This window comes from Lissotriton vulgaris, chromosome 1_1, assembly GCF_964263255.1.
Source record: "Lissotriton vulgaris chromosome 1_1, aLisVul1.2, whole genome shotgun sequence".
NCBI classification, from domain to species: domain Eukaryota; kingdom Metazoa; phylum Chordata; class Amphibia; order Caudata; family Salamandridae; genus Lissotriton; species Lissotriton vulgaris.
The window spans coordinates 1021243695-1021267531 of NC_141685.1; the positions used below are offsets into that span (position 1 = coordinate 1021243695).

A 23837-nucleotide genomic window follows, 5' to 3' on the forward strand; every position below is an offset into this window, starting at 1 on the left:
GCCTAATAGTTTACGTAAATAACAACCGTATACTATTTCGAAAGGTTTACTTAATTCAGTTGCCATTTATTACTCAAACAGATACTTTGACAATAATACCCTTCTAAAATATAATTAGGCCAACTTAAATGCCAAAGGAATATATCTGGAAAAACGATGTGACCTTTCGTTAAACTCATACCGTTCAAAACGCTTTCACTATTAGCTTTTACTTAAAACTATGTTAAAAAAAGTGCTTTAATGAGTTTTAAAATAAATATCATCTTCTTCCAAAGGGAACTGTTAGCATTTTTGTAGCCGGGACCAAATCTGTTTAAAGTTACAAAAGTTGTTTGCAAGTTTTCTAAAAAAAAATTGCATTGCAAATCAAAAATGAAACACATGTACTAAAGAATATAAAAAGGTTTAAATGATGAGTTAAAAGGGAAGTTTACCTTTTATGTATAGGTTAAAGACAAGTGTCAGATTTTCTAAAATTTAAATATTATACATAAAAAACAAATATGGAGCTTTTCATTTTGCCAAAGCAAATTAGTGTGAACGGAAAAGTCACAGCTTTTGGCAACTTCAGAAAAAGTCTATCAGCTTTGAAATTAGTTGGTCGACATTTCCAAATCTTGCAACACCTGTTTTAGCAAGCTAGGGCAGAGAGAGACCTCTCGCTTTGCACTAAAGAGATACATACGGAGGCAGAAGAAGATTCCTTCCCTATACGACCTGAGGGCAATGTATCCCTGAACCTGTGCTGTTTACAGATTACATTATGGCAAAGCATACACTGGGGATTTAGCTTGAATTCTGTGTTCCTGCCTGAGCTATAAAACGTTCTTAGTATTTGGGTATACATATAATTTATGCTACAGATTTTTTTAAAAAAGCAACTTGAACTCTACCTTTCTGCTGATCAACCCCTTATTCTACTCTTTGTGCTTATTCAAGATGATGTGCTTTTAAGACAATTAAGCTCTGTCATTCCTGAATTTTGACATTGTAGTGAAACATGTTTGCAAATGACTGACCAATCTTCTCCATCTTGCATGTCTGGCATGACAATAGTGATGTAGTCCATGGACAGGAAATGTACCTTTCCTAATTAATGTACTTTTAATTTGATTCTAACACAAAAAAAATATCTTGCAATATTAAGTCACAAGAAATTCCCTAGCGTTCTAGCAACAAAGTATTGAAATAAATTCTCTTTCTATCTTATATCTACTACTATGGCAAAAATGGATTCTAGTTTGAAAAATGTGTTAGTAATGGCTTATTAACCAAAAGGCTAGTCAAAGTTGGATAGACACCACACATTGTAATATTAATTTAGGCCATGCCAAATATTGCATATGTGTTGTTGAAGTGAAGGTTTTTTTCTTTGGAACTATTTGTTTCTGAACTTTACTAGTATGAGCATTAAAAAATACATTCACTAAATGTAGATATCCAGAAATAAAAATGCTCTCACAAGCGATCCTGGGTGGATCTGGAAACAGATCTAACTTCTCATACTGTGTGTAGTGGCATGTTTGCTCATTTCACCCAACTTGCAACCACCAAGCACATATTACTGAAACTTAATTTGCGCACTTGCCATTCACAGTTTATAACCTCACAGATTACATCACTCATGACATGTTCTATGATAACATTGATAACATAATTGATGACATCTGTTTATGTTTACAGATTTCTAGAGCGCATGGCTGCCCGTAAGCGTTCCAGCGCTAGTGATAGAATGAGCGAGAACAACAGAGGAAGGGTTTAAGGGAATAGCCAGGTCTTTAAGAGTCTGCGAAAGGAAAGGATATTGGGCTGAGCGCGAATGTGTAGTGGAAGCGAGTTCCACAGTTTGGAGGCATTATACGAGAAGAGACGGCCTCCTGTTTGGGCCCTTTTGATCCTAGGTATTGAGGTCAGATGGAGATGCGTGGATCGAAGCAATCTGTTGGTTTTATGGGGAACAATCAGGTCTTTTAGAATGAGGGGGGGGCCTTTCCGTGCAAAATTTTGTGAGTGGTACAAAGGCTTTAAAATGTACTCTTTCCAGGATGGGAAGCCGGTGAAGTGACCTGAGGGCTGGTTTGGCAGAGCAACGGTTGTTGGTGCCCGTAAGAATCCGGGCGGCAGTGTTTTGTACTACCTGTAGTTTGGCTATCACTTTCTTTGGAGCACCTAGGTATAGGGCATTACCATAGTCCAATCTGGACAATATAAGGCCCTGAATCAAGAGCTTCCTATACTGAGAGGTAAGCAGAGGTAACATTTTGCGAGAGGTGCAAAGGAATCCGTAACAGGCTCCAGCGGTTTTTCTAGCTTGGGTATTGAGCGTATCCCCAAGACAGGAGTAAAGATCGGTGGAAGGATGGTCCTGATGGCTTAGAGATACAACAAGCTGGGTGTCATCGGCATATGTCAGAAGCTTGATTCCATATGGATTGACAAGTTTTTCAAGGGGGGACATATACACCTTAAAAAGCATAGGGCTCAGGGATGAGCCCTGAGGGACGCCACAGTGAACAAAAGTAGTTTTGGAGATGAAATTGCCCTCTGCCACCTGAAATGAGCGGCTGTATAGAAAAGATCTCAGCCAGGACAGGGCGAGTCCAGAGATACCCAAGTCACTACGCCGACGAATCAGCGTAGAATGATTCACGGTGTCGAAGGCCGCACTCAGATCGAGGAGGATCACTGCCACTGATCCCCCTGAGTCTATGATCTTTCTGGTCTCTTCGACAACCGCTATCATTGCGGTCTCTGTACCCTGGCCCGGGCGAAAGCCCGTCTGTGAGGGTTTGAGTCGGTCGCTTGATGCAAGGTAGTCAGCTAACTGATGGTTAATGAATTTTTCTGCCACCTTAATGATGCCCGGCAAGAGGGAAATGGGCCGAAAGTTGTTCAATTCCAGAGGGTCAAGGTTGGGTTTTTTGAGTAAGGCTTTAACTACAGCCTTCTTCCAACTCGGGGGTACAGTGCCCTGTGAAAGGGAGATGTTAATCAGATTAGCCATAGGGGCAAGGATGGTGGGTGCAACTATTTTTATGACCTTCAATCGGGCAGGGTCTAGCGGGGAACCACTTTTAATTGACTGAAGAATAGGGAAGAGAATGTCTTCTGTAATAGGGGCAAAAGTATCCAGTCTGGGCTCGTCTTGCTGAGGTGCTGACGAAGACAGTTCGGGTAGGTCAGAAAAATTATACCTAGGGAGGTGCTTCAGAATTTTTTGGCTCTTCTGGTCAAAAAACTCGGCTAGCTCATTGCAGCGATTGTCCGAAGAGTCCACGGGGCAGGGGAGGTCAGGAGTTTTTAAGAGTTTTTTCACGATTTGAAAGGTTTCTCTTGACGAACTCGAGGAAGATCTAATTTTTTCCTCGAAGAACGCAGCTTGCGCCGATTTAAGGGCCTGAAATGACATAATTAATTACATCATTATAGCTAGAGCGGAAGTTATAGTTACCTCAGTTAACTATAACTGGTAAATTTCATAGTTTTTTTCGTTTAAAATTGGTATATTTTACTTGACATTTTCACCTAACTATAGTGCGACTTTGAACTTTGTTTTTCCAGTAAATTTCAAAGATTTTTAATGTAAAGTAAGGCATTACTTACCATGCCTAGCTATAACGTCACTATAACCATTGTTTTTAGCTTATGCTAAAAACCTTAGAAATTCACTGGAAGAACAGAGGTTAAAGTAACATTATAATTAGGCATTGAAATGAGTTGAAAACTGACACTTAAAACCAAAAAAGTACTGACATTTGCCAGTTATGGTTCAGGGAGCTAACTATAACTTGTTCCCCCTCCATGTATTGCTTAACACCTTACATGTTACATCCGTCATGACTTGCTTGATGACATTACCTATGAAATCTCAAATGACATAATTGATTACATCACTGGTGACAACACTGATGACATCATTCTGTGAGTCTGAGAGTTTGTTATACACTTATCACACTGAAAGGTAATTAATAAGCTTCATACAGAGTAATTTTTCTCTATATAGTTTTTACTGCTAATACGTGTCATTTTGAGCAATATGCTTGGCCTGCTAACAAGGCTTGGATGTTTGAAGATTGTAGGGTTTCTGTCAGGAGCTCTTCACAGAGTGAAGGTTGTGTGTACTACAGGTTTGACCCATAAGGGTTGGTTGTATGAAGAGTGTGCTCTCTGTAAAGCTGTATGCGCAGGGAGAAGGCTGTGCGTACTAGCAGTTTAGTCCCCTAATGGGCATGGGGGTCTGGAAGGAGTGAGCTCTCTATTAAGTTCTGTGCACAGGGTGAAGGCTGTGCATAGCAGGGATTTAATCAACTAATGGGGCTTAGGCACCTGGTGGGAGTGAACTCTCTGTGTACAAGGCGATGGCTGTGTTAGCCACCTACTGAGCATTGTGTGTCTCGAGGTATTGTCTTCTAAGTGTATAAATATGCACCGGTGTAGAGTCTGTGTGTAGCAGGGCACTGGTCATCTAATGACGCTTGGGTGAGCAGAGAGTGGGGACTCTTCATCCCACTTCTGCCTGTCCACTGTTTACTATCTGCCTGCCCAAGCCCCATCCTCCCAGATCCTGTGGACAGCTTACTTACCATGCTGGTATTCTTGATGCCCCTGCTCCTATCACTCTCCTCCTGGTCCTTCACTCTCTCTTTGCTTGCCTCTACCTACTACCCCCTGCCCTCCCTGGTCCCCTGTACTGCCACTGCCCATGCAGGCAGTATGAAGGACCAGGGAGGCCAAATGCATAGGGAGGTCTATGGTCAACTTGCTGCCCTTGCCCCCCATTGCCTGAGTCTGTTCCCTGTCTCTGAGTCTGTTTCCTGCCCCGTCCCTCCTGCCCTGCATGGCCTTTTTTGCTGCCACTGCCTCTCCAGCTTTCTTTCCATGTATAGCTAGTGGCCCCTAACCACCTCCTCCTAGCCTTCTGTTGCCTGAGTCCATGCCCCTGAACACTCATCCTAGCCCTGCGTGGATCTTAATGGTGCCATTGCTCATCTTGCCTGCCCTGTGTGGTTAGCTTGCTGCCCCTGACTTGCTCGCCCGACATTGTCCATGTAAGTGCCTTAGCTCCCTCCCTCCTTCCCTCCATGACCCACTGAGCAACTACTGGTCCTCCTGCCTGCCCTGCATGATGTGATGTGTTGTGCTGCCACTCCTGCCTGTCCTGTGTGGTGAACTTGCTGACAATGCCCTGCTCCTCTTGCCCTACACTGTCTATGTATTTGCCCTGGCCCCCTCCCTCCTTCCCTACATCGCCCAATGAGATCCTCTTGCCTGCCCTGCATGGTCTGTTGTGCTGCCACAGCCTCTCCTGCCCTCCCTGTGTGGTCAGGTTACTGCCCTTGTCTCTGACGTCTGAGTCCAACACCAACCCCTCTTTTCTGCATGCCCCTGCCCCCCCCCCCAACTGCCATACACGGCCCGTTGGCTGCCACTAACCCTCTTACACGCTGCCTCTACCCCTTCCCTCCTCCCCCTTTTACCATTGTCCATGTGCATGCCCCTATTCCCTCTCTCTTGCCCCCCAGTGGTAGGTGGTACTTCTACTGCCATTCCTGCCTGTCTGTATGATCAGCTTGCTGCTTCTGCCCCTGCCCCCTCGCCCATGCCCTTCTTTGTCCATGTGTGGGTCCTAGCCGCTTCACAATGCCCCTTCATGGTTCATTGTGCTGCCACTGCCTCTCCTCCCTGCCCTGAGTGGTCAGCGTGCTACCCTTTCCTTCATGTCTTCGCCCCCTCCTGCCTGCTCTCCATGGTCTGATGTGCTGCCCCTGTTCCCCCACCTGCCATGCATGGTCTGTTTTACTTACAGTCCCCCTCCCACTGGGCCCTGTGTGTTGTCAGCTTGCTTACCTTGACCACTCGCCCGAACCCCTCATTGACCAATTCCATGCACCTGCCCAGTCCCTCTTGCTGTCCATGGTTTGTTGTGTTGCCACTGCCACTGCCCCCTCCAGCTTGCCCTCCATGGTTCATTATGCTGCCACTATCCCTTTCACCTGCCCTGCATGGTCAGCTTGATACTCCTGCCACTGTCCCTGCCCTCTGTTCCTGATGGCCTTACCCCTATACCTATCCCTCATGCCCTCCATGGTCTGTAGGTATACGCCTGCCCCATCCCTCCAGCCTGTCATGGCCTGTTGTGCATCCACAACTTCTCTTGCCTGTCCTGCATGGTTGGCTTGCTGCCACTGTCGCCTCCCCCTGCCCTCCATAATCCATTGTTGTGCAACTGCGCCTTCTGCCTGCCCTATGTGGTGCATTGTGCTGCCACTATCCCTTCCGCCTGGCACACTTGAAGTCATCTTAATAGAATTAAAGCTGGTGAATCAAAAGCATTTCCTTGAACAAAATAATGGGGTTCTTTTTCTCATAGGAATTACGGTTAAAGCTCCACAAAACTAAAATTAGGACATATTTTTTGAGTTCTTAATTAGCAAAAAACGGCTTTTAAACTAGCTGCTACTTTTATGTTATTATCCAATTGATCACCTCATTATTTGTTGCATGAGTTACTTAGCTGTTTTGCCCGCTTCTACCATTGGGCTACTATATTTAGGCTACACTTTGGTGATAATTGGGCTATATTTAGGCTCTTTTCTCGGACGGCCATCTTGACGGACTTTTTTGTAATGAAGCTCCCTTAACTTTTCATTTATTGCAGTGTCCTCTGTGGGAAATATTTTGATGTACATCTTTGATTCCATCTCGATGGCAATGAGATGTGCCACACTTTGTCAAAAATACAGAATATTAGGTACTATGGTTGCTGATTAGAACACTATGGTAGAGCTGCAGTTGATCACTAGGAGTGAACAGACAGCATGCTGCTGGTGTTGAAAGTACATGTTTCAGTCTGCATGGTGGAATGTTTTGCTAAAATGAATGAGGAAGATATTTGAGCACTCAGAGAAAATGTGTCCTAATTATGCTTCAGGTATGCCACACTTATGTCAGAAATAAGAATCTTAGAGCTCTGGTTGTTTATTACAACACTGACAAAGGTTGCAGTAGAACACTGACTGCATACATGCCAACATTAAGACACTACAAAGAGGGAAATTTTGGAGAAAAAAAATGGGTGCTTCATTTTCAAGCATTGACATACGCTGAAACAAAGGCAATTTTAGGCAAGAGAAAGCTAAAATAAAGTCTATTAAAAAAAAACATGAGTCTCCCGCTTCAAATCAGACTGTTGGCATGCGTGTGACAGGCCCCTGCTGCTGGAAGTAAATGTTTTACTTGGTATGTCAGACTTTATTCTCACATGGCTGATGCAGATAGTGTGAATTCATAGAAATGATGGTCTCATTTTAGCTTCTGAAGCACATTACTTAAATTCTATAAGAAATTCATGAGTTTTCACTCAGGCATGGTTCATCAAATCCCAGCAGAGGATCATAATTTTACACAGGGTAAAATTACCTTAAATACACCATAATTCCTAAGAAGAGAATAGTACCACCAACAAATGATTTAAATTGTGACTAAAATCTGTTACCACCCTTTACATGTGCTCCTTTTTGGGTTCCTCAAAAACAGGCTTTCCCTACAGCTCATCTCAGTGGGGACCATGTGTTGCCTCAACATGCTGTCTATATAGTAGCCAGCTAATCACGGATGAGAGGTCCTTTTGGGACCCGCCACATGTCATTTGAGGTCAGAGTGTGGCATGTGGCAGACCCGGTCTGCTCTCGACCCAACCCACTTGATTCAGCGGTCGGTTATAAAAAGCAATCGGGTTCTGCGTTGGTGGCTTGCGCTCACCCTTGCTGCTTCCTCCTCCCTCTCCCCTGAGTAAAGCATGGTGCGGCAGGAGGCCCCAAGGCTGCAGAGCGACAGTGACTGGACTGTGGGGGTCCGCTGGCCGTGGGAACAGCCTTTCCTTTGGACTTACTCTTCAAATTGCGGCCTCCCGCTGCCCGTGGATTGGGCCTTGAGGTTCTTGGCACACGTGTGGCCTCCCTGCTGGACAGCTGCTCTATATCGGGTACAGTGGCTCTTTTGGGGGTCCATACAGGTTTCCTTTTAATCACGGCCCTGGGTCAGGGCCTGTTCTGTTTATGTCGATTTCACCCTTCATAGGAGGAGGTCTACCTCGAATACTCTGTTATGTACTATTCTTACCTTGCTAAAGGGAGTTTGGTTACACATGCTTCTGGGGTGGAAGTGTGGGGGGGTGTTAATGTTGGGGATGTTTGGGTGCTTTGATCATGTTTGTTTTCATATTATTTGATGTGATTACTCCCATGTGTCGCACCTCCAGTCACAATCTGAATGGTGCTCCATCCATCACCACCTAATTTCCCATAACCACCTCATAACTGCCTTTAGTCTAATTTATTGGAATGTTAACGATCTCCTAGGTTGTATCCAGCGTACTGCAGTCCTCAAATTCCATAAACGCCGCCAACTGGGTGTTGCTGTTACAGGAAACTCACCTTCTGGGCACACAATTTCCATTTCTATGTAGATCCCTGGGGGCCCGCTACGGGCCCCCAGGGATTCTGGGGGGTTGGGGGTGCACATGGGGGGGTACCTATGGTACCCCCCTGCAGTTCCATGCACAACATGGCAGGCACCGCGCGGTGCCTGCCACGTTGTGCATGGAAGTGCACAACATGCCTTCTTGGCCAGTGTGGCGGGGGCATCCTAATGTCACTAAAGGAACCCCTGCACCGATGGCGGGCGGTCCCATTCCACGGAAGGATGGCGGGCGGACAAAGTCTGCCCACCATCTTAATGACCCCCTTAGTGTTCACACCCCCTACCTACATAGGCAAACCTTCAGGGACCTAATTGAAGTGACTGTTGAACTACCCTATGGTGTTCTGATTATTGAGGGAGAATTTAATGCTGCACCTCTTGGATAGGCTCTCTGGGTCTATTTGATACGTGGCGAACATGGCATTCCCAGAAGCGGGCATATACCCACACGTCTGTGGCTCTAAAAACCATCATGAATCGACCACATACTCCTTCCCGCCACGGATGTACCCTCCATCTCGACTTCTATTGTATTGCCCTGGGGTATCTCAGACAACTCTCCCCTGTTTCTCCAATTTGAAGTACCGGAGTAGCATCGGAGACCCTTGTGGCACCCTAGTGCCTGGCTCCTCACAGCCTACAGATTTCTAGATCATCTGTCAGAAGAACTGCACTCCTATTTCGAACTAAATAGCACTACTGTTGGGACAGTGAGTACCCTATCGGCTCCAAGTAAGGCCACAATTCGAGGGGTGGTGAAAACATATCCCAAACATGTAGATAGGGACCGATTTCGACACAGCAGACCTTGAATCCTGTATACTCCGCCTGGAAACGGCTAGGGCATCCAACACGACTGCCTCCCTGAGCCGCCAATTGGAAATAGACCGAACCTCCCTGAATCAACTTGCCTTTCATGAGACCCGTTAATGCTGATGTGCATCTATTCAATATGTTTCCGACCACAGAGAAAAGAGTGCCACACTCCTTTATAGACTTGCACCTACAGACGCGAGCTTAAGGTTCATTCTGTTTATTGATGACTCAACTGGATCTCCAATCACTGTCCCGGGGGGGATTACAAATGTGCTTGCAGAATATTATGAACAACCTTACTTCCCAAGCATCCTCAAACTCCCTGGGAGCCTGTCCGCCCTCTCTTGTCGTACGTCCCTCTCACCGTGTCTGTTTTTTGTTGCCATCTTTAATGGGTTTTATAGCATTTTTGATATAGTTTTCAGATCAGTCACACTGACCATTTACATATGTCAAGGCATCATCGTGATCCCATCATAATCACTGTACATACTACACTTACATATACTTTGGGTATAGCAAAAGCTGCTGGTTCTTTGAGTTATAAAACTAGAACATGTTAACGATAGGCGATATCAGCAGCAGTCTTATTCAAGAGGAACTAAAGGTAAGGAAGTGGTCACCCTTCCCATAACATGCCCGCCCTGCATGCGCACCCCCATTTAAAAAAAATATCAACTCAAGGAATGCTTGGCCCCTCACCCCGCAACCCCTGTACGCTTCTCGTCCTGTCTTAAGAAAAAGCTAACATGAGTAGACTGGGGATTGGTACTCTGCAGAGCATCAGCCTGTGTCAGCAGAGTAAGTGTCGGCACATGCCAATGTCCCAATCCGGGTAGTGTGTTAGCCTTCCATTGCATCGTGATCAGCCAACAGGTTATCAGCATTGCCCGGTCTATGAAGCAGTTTCGCTGTGCTCCCTGCTTTCCTACATCTAAAAAGCCCCAAGGTACCTCTCGCCATGTTGTTGAGGTCATTACGGCCTGTTATGTCAGCTAGTGTTCTTGTAACCTCACGCCACAGATCTTTGGCCAAGGGAAGGTTCCAGAAGATATGTGTCATATCAGTGTCAGGCTCAGTACACCGTGGATGAGGTGAGCCAGTTCTGAATATTCTGTGGAGTCTTGTCGGGGTAATATAATCCTTGTGTAGAATGTTGTGTTGTATGTGTTGAAATTTTACTTGGGTGGACGAGCCGCCTATCCCATTCCTTTGGGTCAATTTCTGACTTATGTCCCTCTACCAACCCCTGCGGGTTGCCAATAAGGGGTCGTATAAAGTGTTATAGAGGGCAAGGGTAAGCCATGTTATTAGGTGATGTCCCTCGCCTGTGGTGTGCAAGGTGAGTACGAGTGGGTGCGGATCAGGTTTTGTGTAGACGATTTGCCACAGCTGGCCCAGTTCGGCCACCAACTGGCTGTGAGCTAGGAAATACCCGGCTGGAAGGCCATTGTTGTCTCTCAGCTAGTGATAGAATGAGCGAGAACAACAGAGGAAGGGTTTAAGGGAATAGCCAGGTCTTTAAGAGTCTGCGAAAGGAAAGGATATTGGGCTGAGCGCGAATGTGTAGTGGAAGCGAGTTCCACAGTTTGGAGGCATTATACGAGAAGAGACGGCCTCCTGTTTGGGCCCTTTTGATCCTAGGTATTGAGGTCAGATGGAGATGCGTGGATCGAAGCAATCTGTTGGTTTTATGGGGAACAATCAGGTCTTTTAGAATGAGGGGGGGGGCCTTTCCGTGCAAAATTTTGTGAGTGGTACAAAGGCTTTAAAATGTACTCTTTCCAGGATGGGAAGCCGGTGAAGTGACCTGAGGGCTGGTTTGGCAGAGCAACGGTTGTTGGCGCCCGTAAGAATCCGGGCGGCAGTGTTTTGTACTACCTGTAGTTTGGCTATCACTTTCTTTGGAGCACCTAGGTATAGGGCATTACCATAGTCCAATCTGGACAATATAAGGCCCTGAATCAAGAGCTTCCTATACTGAGAGGGAAGCAGAGGTAACATTTTGCGAGAGGTGCAAAGGAATCCGTAACAGGCTCCAGCGGTTTTTCTAGCTTGGGTATTGAGCGTATCCCCAAGACAGGAGTAAAGATCGCTGGAAGGCTGGTCCTGATGGCTTAGAGATACAACAAGCTGGGTGTCATCGGCATATGTCAGAAGCTTGATTCCATATGGATTGACAAGTTTTTCAAGGGGGGACATATACACCTTAAAAAGCATAGGGCTCAGGGATGAGCCCTGAGGGACACCACAGTGAACAAAAGTAGTTTTGGAGATGAAATTGCCCTCTGCCACCTGAAATGAGCGGCTGTATAGAAAAGATCTCAGCCAGGACAGGGCGAGTCCAGAGATACCCAAGTCACTACGCCGACGAATCAGCGTAGAATGATTCACGGTGTCGAAGGCCGCACTCAGATCGAGGAGGATCACTGCCACTGATCCCCCTGAGTCTATGATCTTTCTGGTCTCTTCGACAACCGCTATCATTGCGGTCTCTGTACTATGGCCCGGGCGAAAGCCCGTCTGTGAGGGTTTGAGTCGGTCGCTTGATGCAAGGTAGTCAGCTAACTGATGGTTAATGAATTTTTCTGCCACCTTAATGATGCCCGGCAAGAGGGAAATGGGCCGAAAGTTGTTCAATTCCAGAGGGTCAAGGTTGGGTTTTTTGAGTAAGGCTTTAACTACAGCCTTCTTCCAACTCGGGGGTACAGTGCCCTGTGAAAGGGAGATGTTAATCAGATTAGCCATAGGGGCAAGGATGGTGGGTGCAACTATTTTTATGACCTTCAATCGGGCAGGGTCTAGCGGGGAACCACTTTTAATTGACTGAAGAATAGGGAAGAGAATGTCTTCTGTAATAGGGGCAAACGTATCCAGTCTGGGCTCGTCTTGCTGAGGTGCTGACGAAGACAGTTCGGGTAGGTCAGAAAAATTATACCTAGGGAGGTGCTTCAGAATTTTTTGGCTCTTCTGGTCAAAAAACTCGGCTAGCTCATTGCAGCGATTGTCCGAAGAGTCCACGGGGCAGGGGAGGTCAGGAGTTTTTAAGAGTTTTTTCACGATTTGAAAGGTTTCTCTTGACGAACTCGAGGAAGATCTAATTTTTTCCTCGAAGAACGCAGCTTGCGCCGATTTAAGGGCCTGAAATGACATAATTAATTACATCATTATAGCTAGAGCGGAAGTTATAGTTACCTCAGTTAACTATAACTGGTAAATTTCATAGTTTTTTTCGTTTAAAATTGGTATATTTTACTTGACATTTTCACCTAACTATAGTGCGACTTTGAACTTTGTTTTTCCAGTAAATTTCAAAGATTTTTAATGTAAAGTAAGGCATTACTTACCATGCCTAGCTATAACGTCACTATAACCATTGTTTTTAGCTTATGCTAAAAACCTTAGAAATTCACTGGAAGAACAGAGGTTAAAGTAACATTATAATTAGGCATTGAAATGAGTTGAAAACTGACACTTAAAACCAAAAAAGTACTGACATTTGCCAGTTATGGTTCAGGGAGCTAACTATAACTTGTTCCCCCTCCATGTATTGCTTAACACCTTACATGTTACATCCGTCATGACTTGCTTGATGACATTACCTATGAAATCTCAAATGACATAATTGATTACATCACTGGTGACAACACTGATGACATCATTCTGTGAGTCTGAGAGTTTGTTATACACTTATCACACTGAAAGGTAATTAATAAGCTTCATACAGAGTAATTTTTCTATATATAGTTTTTACTGCTAATACGTGTCATTTTGAGCAATATGCTTGGCCTGCTAACAAGGCTTGGATGTTTGAAGATTGTAGGGTTTCTGTCAGGAGCTCTTCACAGAGTGAAGGTTGTGTGTACTACAGGTTTGACCCATAAGGGTTGGTTGTATGAAGAGTGTGCTCTCTGTAAAGCTGTATGCGCAGGGAGAAGGCTGTGCGTACTAGCAGTTTAGTCCCCTAATGGGCATGGGGGTCTGGAAGGAGTGAGCTCTCTATTAAGTTCTGTGCACAGGGTGAAGGCTGTGCATAGCAGGGATTTAATCAACTAATGGGGCTTAGGCACCTGGTGGGAGTGAACTCTCTGTGTACAAGGCGATGGCTGTGTTAGCCACCTACTGAGCATTGTGTGTCTCGAGGTATTGTCTTCTAAGTGTATAAATATGCACCGGTGTAGAGTCTGTGTGTAGCAGGGCACTGGTCATCTAATGACGCTTGGGTGAGCAGAGAGTGTGGACTCTTCATCCCACTTCTGCCTGTCCACTGTTTACTATCTGCCTGCCCAAGCCCCATCCTCCCAGATCCTGTGGACAGCTTACTTACCATGCTGGTATTCTTGATGCCCCTGCTCCTATCACTCTCCTCCTGGTCCTTCACTCTCTCTTTGCTTGCCTCTGCCTACTACCCCCTGCCCTCCCTGGTCCCCTGTACTGCCACTGCCCATGCAGGCAGTATGAAGGACCAGGGAGGCCAAATGCATAGGGAGGTCTATGGTCAACTTGCTGCCCTTGCCCCCCATTGCCTGAGTCTGTTCCCTGTCTCTGAGTCTGTTTCCTGCCCCGTCCCTCCTGCCCTGCATGGCCTTTTTTGCTGCCACTGCCTCTCCAGCTTTCTTTCCATGTATAGCTAGTGGCCCCTAACCACCTCCTCCTAGCCTTCTGTTGCCTGAGTCCATGCCCCTGAACACTCATCCTAGCCCTGCGTGGATCTTAATGGTGCCATTGCTCATCTTGCCTGCCCTGTGTGGTTAGCTTGCTGCCCCTGACTTGCTCGCCCGACATTGTCCATGTAAGTGCCTTAGCTCCCTCCCTCCTTCCCTCCATGACCCACTGAGCAACTACTGGTCCTCCTGCCTGCCCTGCATGATGTGATGTGTTGTGCTGCCACTCCTGCCTGTCCTGTGTGGTGAACTTGCTGACAATGCCCTGCTCCTCTTGCCCTACACTGTCTATGTATTTGCCCTGGCCCCCTCCCTCCTTCCCTACATCGCCCAATGAGATCCTCTTGCCTGCCCTGCATGGTCTGTTGTGCTGCCACAGCCTCTCCTGCCCTCCCTGTGTGGTCAGGTTACTGCCCTTGTCTCTGACGTCTGAGTCCAACACCAACCCCTCTTTTCTGCATGCCCCTGCCCCCCCCCCAACTGCCATACACGGCCCGTTGGCTGCCACTAACCCTCTTACACGCTGCCTCTACCCCTTCCCTCCTCCCCCTTTTACCATTGTCCATGTGCATGCCCCTATTCCCTCTCTCTTGCCCCCCAGTGGTAGGTGGTACTTCTACTGCCATTCCTGCCTGTCTGTATGATCAGCTTGCTGCTTCTGCCCCTGCCCCCTCGCCCATGCCCTTCTTTGTCCATGTGTGGGTCCTAGCCGCTTCACAATGCCCCTTCATGGTTCATTGTGCTGCCACTGCCTCTCCTCCCTGCCCTGAGTGGTCAGCGTGCTACCCTTTCCTTCATGTCTTCGCCCCCTCCTGCCTGCTCTCCATGGTCTGATGTGCTGCCCCTGTTCCCCCACCTGCCATGCATGGTCTGTTTTACTTACAGTCCCCCTCCCACTGGGCCCTGTGTGTTGTCAGCTTGCTTACCTTGACCACTCGCCCGAACCCCTCATTGACCAATTCCATGCACCTGCCCAGTCCCTCTTGCTGTCCATGGTTTGTTGTGTTGCCACTGCCACTGCCCCCTCCAGCTTGCCCTCCATGGTTCATTATGCTGCCACTATCCCTTTCACCTGCCCTGCATGGTCAGCTTGATACTCCTGCCACTGTCCCTGCCCTCTGTTCCTGATGGCCTTACCCCTATACCCATCCCTCATGCCCTCCATGGTCTGTAGGTATACGCCTGCCCCATCCCTCCAGCCTGTCATGGCCTGTTGTGCATCCACAACTTCTCTTGCCTGTCCTGCATGGTTGGCTTGCTGCCACTGCCGCCTCCCCCTGCCCTCCATAATCCATTGTTATGCAACTGCGCCTTCTGCCTGCCCTATGTGGTGCATTGTGCTGCCACTATCCCTTCCGCCTGGCACACTTGAAGTCATCTTAATAGAATTAAAGCTGGTGAATCAAAAGCATTTCCTTGAACAAAATAATGGGGTTCTTTTTCTCATAGGAATTACGGTTAAAGCTCCACAAAACTAAAATTAGGACATATTTTTTGAGTTCTTAATTAGCAAACAACGGCTTTTAAACTAGCTGCTACTTTTATGTTATTATCCAATTGATCACCTCATTATTTGTTGCATGAGTTACTTAGCTGTTTTGCCCGCTTCTACCATTGGGCTACTATATTTAGGCTACACTTTGGTGATAATTGGGCTATATTTAGGCTCTTTTCTTGGACGGCCATCTTGACGGACTTTTTTGTAATGAAGCTCCCTTAACTTTTCATTTATTGCAGTGTCCTCTGTGGGAAATATTTTGATGTACATCTTTGATTCCATCTCGATGGCAATGAGATGTGCCACACTTTGTCAAAAATACAGAATATTAGGTACTATGGTTGCTGATTAGAACACTATGGTAGAGCTGCAGTTGATCACTAGGAGTGAACAGACAGCATGCTGCTGGTGTTGAAAGTACATGTTTCAGTCTGCATGGTGGAATGTTTTGCTAAAATGAATGAGGAAGATATTTGAGCACTCAGAGAAAATGTGTCCAAATTATGCTTCAGGTATGCCACACTTATGTCAGAAATAAGAATCTTAGAGCTCTGGTTGTTTATTACAACACTGACAAAGGTTGCAGTAGAACACTGACTGCATACATGCCAACATTAAGACACTACAAAGAGGGAAATTTTGGAGAAAAAAAATGGGTGCTTCATTTTCAAGCATTGACATACGCTGAAACAAAGGCAATTTTAGGCAAGAGAAAGCTAAAATAAAGTCTATTAAAAAAAAACATGAGTCTCCCGCTTCAAATCAGACTGTTGGCATGCGTGTGACAGGCCCCTGCTGCTGGAAGTAAATGTTTTACTTGGTATGTCAGACTTTATTCTCACATGGCTGATGCAGATAGTGTGAATTCATAGAAATGATGGTCTCATTTTAGCTTCTGAAGCACATTACTTAAATTCTATAAGAAATTCATGAGTTTTCACTCAGGCATGGTTCATCAAATCCCAGCAGAGGATCATAATTTTACACAGGGTAAAATTACCTTAAATACACCATAATTCCTAAGAAGAGAATAGTACCACCAACAAATGATTTAAATTGTGACTAAAATCTGTTACCACCCTTTACATGTGCTCCTTTTTGGGTTCCTCAAAAACAGGCTTTCCCTACAGCTCATCTCAGTGGGGACCATGTGTTGCCTCAACATGCTGTCTATATAGTAGCCAGCTAATCACGGATGAGAGGTCCTTTTGGGACCCGCCACATGTCATTTGAGGTCAGAGTGTGGCATGTGGCAGACCCGGTCTGCTCTCGACCCAACCCACTTGATTCAGCGGTCGGTTATAAAAAGCAATCGGGTTCTGCGTTGGTGGCTTGCGCTCACCCTTGCTGCTTCCTCCTCCCTCTCCCCTGAGTAAAGCATGGTGCGGCAGGAGGCCCCAAGGCTGCAGAGCGACAGTGACTGGACAGTGGGGGTCCGCTGGCCGTGGGAACAGCCTTTCCTTTGGACTTACTCTTCAAATTGCGGCCTCCCGCTGCCCGTGGATTGGGCCTTGAGGTTCTTGGCACACGTGTGGCCTCCCTGCTGGACAGCTGCTCTATATCGGGTACAGTGGCTCTTTTGGGGGTCCATACAGGTTTCCTTTTAATCACGGCCCTGGGTCAGGGCCTGTTCTGTTTATGTTGATTTCACCCTTCATAGGAGGAGGTCTACCTCGAATACTCTGTTATGTACTATTCTTACCTTGCTAAAGGGAGTTTGGTTACACATGCTTCTGGGGTGGAAGTGTGGGGGGGTGTTAATGTTGGGGATGTTTGGGTGCTTTGATCATGTTTGTTTTCATATTATTTGATGTGATTACTCCCATGTGTCGCACCTCCAGTCACAATCTGAATGGTGCTCCATCCATCACCACCTAATTTCCCATAACCACCTCATAACTGCCTTTAGTCTAATTTCTTGGAATGTTAACGATCTCCTAGGTTGTATCCAGCGTACTGCAGTCCTCAAATTCCATAAACGCCGCCAACTGGGTGTTGCTGTTACAGGAAACTCACCTTCTGGGCACACAATTTCCATTTCTATGTAGATCCCTGGGGGCCCGCTACGGGCCCCCAGGGATTCTGGGGGGTTGGGGGTGCACATGGGGGGTACCTATGGTACCCCCCTGCAGTTCCATGCACAACATGGCAGGCACCGCGCGGTGCCTGCCACGTTGTGCATGGAAGTGCACAACATGCCTTCTTGGCCAGTGTGGCGGGGGCATCCTAATGTCACTAAAGGAACCCCTGCACCGATGGCGGGCGGTCCCATTCCACGGAAGGATGGCGGGCGGACAAAGTCTGCCCACCATCTTAATGACCCCCTTAGTGTTCACACCCCCTACCTACATAGGCAAACCTTCAGGGACCTAATTGAAGTGACTGTTGAACTACCCTATGGTGTTCTGATTATTGAGGGAGAATTTAATGCTGCACCTCTTGGATAGGCTCTCTGGGTCTATTTGATACGTGGCGAACATGGCATTCCCAGAAGCGGGCATATACCCACACGTCTGTGGCTCTAAAAACCATCATGAATCGACCACATACTCCTTCCCGCCACGGATGTACCCTCCATCTCAACTTCTATTGTATTGCCCTGGGGTATCTCAGACAACTCTCCCCTGTTTCTCCAATTTGAAGTACCGGAGTAGCATCGGAGACCCTTGTGGCACCCTAGTGCCTGGCTCCTCACAGCCTACAGATTTCTAGATCATCTGTCAGAAGAACTGCACTCCTATTTCGAACTAAATAGCACTACTGTTGGGACAGTGAGTACCCTATCGGCTCCAAGTAAGGCCACAATTCGAGGGGTGGTGAAAACATATCCCAAACATGTAGATAGGGACCGATTTCGACACAGCAGACCTTGAATCCTGTATACTCCGTCTGGAAACGGCTAGGGCATCCAACACAACTGCCTCCCTGAGCCGCCAATTGGAAATAGACCGAACCTCCCTGAATCAACTTGCCTTTCATGAGACCCGTTAATGCTGATGTGCATCTATTCAATATGTTTCCGACCACAGAGAAAAGAGTGCCACACTCCTTTATAGACTTGCACCTACAGACGCGAGCTTAAGGTTCATTCTGTTTATTGATGACTCAACTGGATCTCCAATCACTGTCCCGGGGGGGATTACAAATGTGCTTGCAGAATATTATGAACAACCTTACTTCCCAAGCATCCTCAAACTCCCTGCGAGCCTGTCCGCCCTCTCTTGTCGTACGTCCCTCTCACTGTGTCTGTTTTTTGTTGCCATCTTTAATGGGTTTTATAGCATTTTTGATATAGTTTTCAGATCAGTCACACTGACCATTTACATATGTCAAGGCATCATCGTGATCCCATCATAATCACTGTACATACTACACTTACATATACTTTGGGTATAGCAAAAGCTGCTGGTTCTTTGAGTTATAAAACTAGAACATGTTAACGATAGGCGATATCAGCAGCAGTCTTATTCAAGAGGAACTAAAGGTAAGGAAGTGGTCACCCTTCCCATAACATGCCCGCCCTGCATGCGCACCCCCATTTAAAAAAAATATCAACTCAAGGAATGCTTGGCCCCTCACCCCGCAACCCCTGTACGCTTCTCGTCCTGTCTTAAGAACAAGCTAACATGAGTAGACTGGGGATTGGTACTCTGCAGAGCATCAGCCTGTGTCAGCAGAGTAAGTGTCGGCACATGCCAATGTCCCAATCCGGGTAGTGTGTTAGCCTTCCATTGCATCGTGATCAGCCAACAGGTTATCAGCATTGCCCGGTCTATGAAGCAGTTTCGCTGTGCTCCCTGCTTTCCTACATCTAAAAAGCCCCAAGGTACCTCTCGCCATGTTGTTGAGGTCATTACGGCCTGTTATGTCAGCTAGTGTTCTTGTAACCTCACGCCACAGATCTTTGGCCAAGGGAAGGTTCCAGAAGATATGTGTCATATCAGTGTCAGGCTCAGTACACCGTGGATGAGGTGAGCCAGTTCTGAATATTCTGTGGAGTCTTGTCGGGGTAATATAATCCTTGTGTAGAATGTTGTGTTGTATGTGTTGAAATTTTACTTGGGTGGACGAGCCGCCTATCCCATTCCTTTGGGTCAATTTCTGACTTATGTCCCTCTACCAACCCCTGCGGGTTGCCAATAAGGGGTCGTATAAAGTGTTATAGAGGGCAAGGGTAAGCCATGTTATTAGGTGATGTCCCTCGCCTGTGGTGTGCAAGGTGAGTACGAGTGGGTGCGGATCAGGTTTTGTGTAGACGATTTGCCACAGCTGGCCCAGTTCGGCCATCAACTGGCTGTGAGCTAGGAAATACCCGGCTGGAAGGCCATTGTTGTCTCTCAGCTAGTGATAGAATGAGCGAGAACAACAGAGGAAGGGTTTAGGGGAATAGCCAGGTCTTTAAGAGTCTGCGAAAGGAAAGGATATTGGGCTGAGCGCGAATGTGTAGTGGAAGCGAGTTCCACAGTTTGGAGGCATTATACGAGAAGAGACGGCCTCCTGTTTGGGCCCTTTTGATCCTAGGTATTGAGGTCAGATGGAGATGCGTGGATCGAAGCAATCTGTTGGTTTTATGGGGAACAATCAGGTCTTTTAGAATGAGGGGGGGGCCTTTCCGTGCAAAATTTTGTGAGTGGTACAAAGGCTTTAAAATGTACTCTTTCCAGGATGGGAAGCCGGTGAAGTGACCTGAGGGCTGGTTTGGCAGAGCAACGGTTGTTGGCGCCCGTAAGAATCCGGGCGGCAGTGTTTTGGACTACCTGTAGTTTGGCTATCACTTTCTTTGGAGCACCTAGGTATAGGGCATTACCATAGTCCAATCTGGACAATATAAGGCCCTGAATCAAGAGCTTCCTATACTGAGAGGGAAGCAGAGGTAACATTTTGCGAGAGGTGCAAAGGAATCCGTAACAGGCTCCAGCGGTTTTTCTAGCTTGGGTATTGAGCGTATCCCCAAGACAGGAGTAAAGATCGCTGGAAGGATGGTCCTGATGGCTTAGAGATACAACAAGCTGGGTGTCATCGGCATATGTCAGAAGCTTGATTCCATATGGATTGACAAGTTTTTCAAGGGGGGACATATACACCTTAAAAAGCATAGGGCTCAGGGATGAGCCCTGAGGGACGCCACAGTGAACAAAAGTAGTTTTGGAGATGAAATTGCCCTCTGCCACCTGAAATGAGCGGCTGTATAGAAAAGATCTCAGCCAGGACAGGGCGAGTCCAGAGATACCCAAGTCACTACGCCGACGAATCAGCGTAGAATGATTCACGGTGTCGAAGGCCGCACTCAGATCGAGGAGGATCACTGCCACTGATCCCCCTGAGTCTATGATCTTTCTGGTCTCTTCGACAACCGCTATCATTGCGGTCTCTGTACCCTGGCCCGGGCGAAAGCCCGTCTGTGAGGGTTTGAGTCGGTCGCTTGATGCAAGGTAGTCAGCTAACTGATGGTTAATGAATTTTTCTGCCACCTTAATGATGCCCGGCAAGAGGGAAATGGGCCGAAAGTTGTTCAATTCCAGAGGGTCAAGGTTGGGTTTTTTGAGTAAGGCTTTAACTACAGCCTTCTTCCAACTCGGGGGTACAGTGCCCTGTGAAAGGGAGATGTTAATCAGATTAGCCATAGGGGCAAGGATGGTGGGTGCAACTATTTTTATGACCTTCAATCGGGCAGGGTCTAGCGGGGAACCACTTTTAATTGACTGAAGAATAGGGAAGAGAATGTCTTCTGTAATAGGGGCAAACGTATCCAGTCTGGGCTCGTCTTGCTGAGGTGCTGACGAAGACAGTTCGGGTAGGTCAGAAAAATTATACCTAGGGAGGTGCTTCAGAATTTTTTGGCTCTTCTGGTCAAAAAACTCGGCTAGCTCATTGCAGCGATTGTCCGAAGAGTCCACGGGGCAGGGGAGGTCAGGAGTTTTTAAGAGTTTTTTCACGATTTGAAAGGTTTCTCTTGACGAACTCGAGGAAGATCTAATTTTTTCCTCGAAGAACGCAGCTTGCGCCGATTTAAGGGCCTGAAATGACATAATTAATTACATCATTATAGCTAGAGCGGAAGTTATAGTTACCTCAGTTAACTATAACTGGTAAATTTCATCGTTTTTTTCGTTTAAAATTGGTATATTTTACTTGACATTTTCACCTAACTATAGTGCGACTTTGAACTTTGTTTTTCCAGTAAATTTCAAAGATTTTTAATGTAAAGTAAGGCATTACTTACCATGCCTAGCTATAACGTCACTATAACCATTGTTTTTAGCTTATGCTAAAAACCTTAGAAATTCACTGGAAGAACAGAGGTTAAAGTAACATTATAATTAGGCATTGAAATGAGTTGAAAACTGACACTTAAAACCAAAAAAGTACTGACATTTGCCAGTTATGGTTCAGGGAGCTAACTATAACTTGTTCCCCCTCCATGTATTGCTTAACACCTTACATGTTACATCCGTCATGACTTGCTTGATGACATTACCTATGAAATCTCAAATGACATAATTGATTACATCACTGGTGACAACACTGATGACATCATTCTGTGAGTCTGAGAGTTTGTTATACACTTATCACACTGAAAGGTAATTAATAAGCTTCATACAGAGTAATTTTTCTATATATAGTTTTTACTGCTAATACGTGTCATTTTGAGCAATATGCTTGGCCTGCTAACAAGGCTTGGATGTTTGAAGATTGTAGGGTTTCTGTCAGGAGCTCTTCACAGAGTGAAGGTTGTGTGTACTACAGGTTTGACCCATAAGGGTTGGTTGTATGAAGAGTGTGCTCTCTGTAAAGCTGTATGCGCAGGGAGAAGGCTGTGCGTACTAGCAGTTTAGTCCCCTAATGGGCATGGGGGTCTGGAAGGAGTGAGCTCTCTATTAAGTTCTGTGCACAGGGTGAAGGCTGTGCATAGCAGGGATTTAATCAACTAATGGGGCTTAGGCACCTGGTGGGAGTGAACTCTCTGTGTACAAGGCGATGGCTGTGTTAGCCACCTACTGAGCATTGTGTGTCTCGAGGTATTGTCTTCTAAGTGTATAAATATGCACCGGTGTAGAGTCTGTGTGTAGCAGGGCACTGGTCATCTAATGACGCTTGGGTGAGCAGAGAGTGTGGACTCTTCATCCCACTTCTGCCTGTCCACTGTTTACTATCTGCCTGCCCAAGCCCCATCCTCCCAGATCCTGTGGACAGCTTACTTACCATGCTGGTATTCTTGATGCCCCTGCTCCTATCACTCTCCTCCTGGTCCTTCACTCTCTCTTTGCTTGCCTCTGCCTACTACCCCCTGCCCTCCCTGGTCCCCTGTACTGCCACTGCCCATGCAGGCAGTATGAAGGACCAGGGAGGCCAAATGCATAGGGAGGTCTATGGTCAACTTGCTGCCCTTGCCCCCCATTGCCTGAGTCTGTTCCCTGTCTCTGAGTCTGTTTCCTGCCCCGTCCCTCCTGCCCTGCATGGCCTTTTTTGCTGCCACTGCCTCTCCAGCTTTCTTTCCATGTATAGCTAGTGGCCCCTAACCACCTCCTCCTAGCCTTCTGTTGCCTGAGTCCATGCCCCTGAACACTCATCCTAGCCCTGCGTGGATCTTAATGGTGCCATTGCTCATCTTGCCTGCCCTGTGTGGTTAGCTTGCTGCCCCTGACTTGCTCGCCCGACATTGTCCATGTAAGTGCCTTAGCTCCCTCCCTCCTTCCCTCCATGACCCACTGAGCAACTACTGGTCCTCCTGCCTGCCCTGCATGATGTGATGTGTTGTGCTGCCACTCCTGCCTGTCCTGTGTGGTGAACTTGCTGACAATGCCCTGCTCCTCTTGCCCTACACTGTCTATGTATTTGCCCTGGCCCCCTCCCTCCTTCCCTACATCGCCCAATGAGATCCTCTTGCCTGCCCTGCATGGTCTGTTGTGCTGCCACAGCCTCTCCTGCCCTCCCTGTGTGGTCAGGTTACTGCCCTTGTCTCTGACGTCTGAGTCCAACACCAACCCCTCTTTTCTGCATGCCCCTGCCCCCCCCCCCCAACTGCCATACACGGCCGTTGGCTGCCACTAACCCTCTTACACGCTGCCTCTACCCCTTCCCTCCTCCCCCTTTTACCATTGTCCATGTGCATGCCCCTATTCCCTCTCTCTTGCCCCCCAGTGGTAGGTGGTACTTCTACTGCCATTCCTGCCTGTCTGTATGATCAGCTTGCTGCTTCTGCCCCTGCCCCCTCGCCCATGCCCTTCTTTGTCCATGTGTGGGTCCTAGCCGCTTCACAATGCCCCTTCATGGTTCATTGTGCTGCCACTGCCTCTCCTCCCTGCCCTGAGTGGTCAGCGTGCTACCCTTTCCTTCATGTCTTCGCCCCCTCCTGCCTGCTCTCCATGGTCTGATGT

At 47.0% G+C, this 23837-nt stretch overlaps 1 protein-coding gene across 1 annotated transcript in view; it reads right to left on the reverse strand.

The window, feature by feature from the left end:
• The window catches only part of LOC147748440 (potassium channel subfamily T member 2-like), an 834500-nt gene that overhangs the window by 395784 nt on the left and 414879 nt on the right, over positions 1 to 23837 (reverse strand). The gene's annotated exons all lie outside the window — the stretch shown is intronic.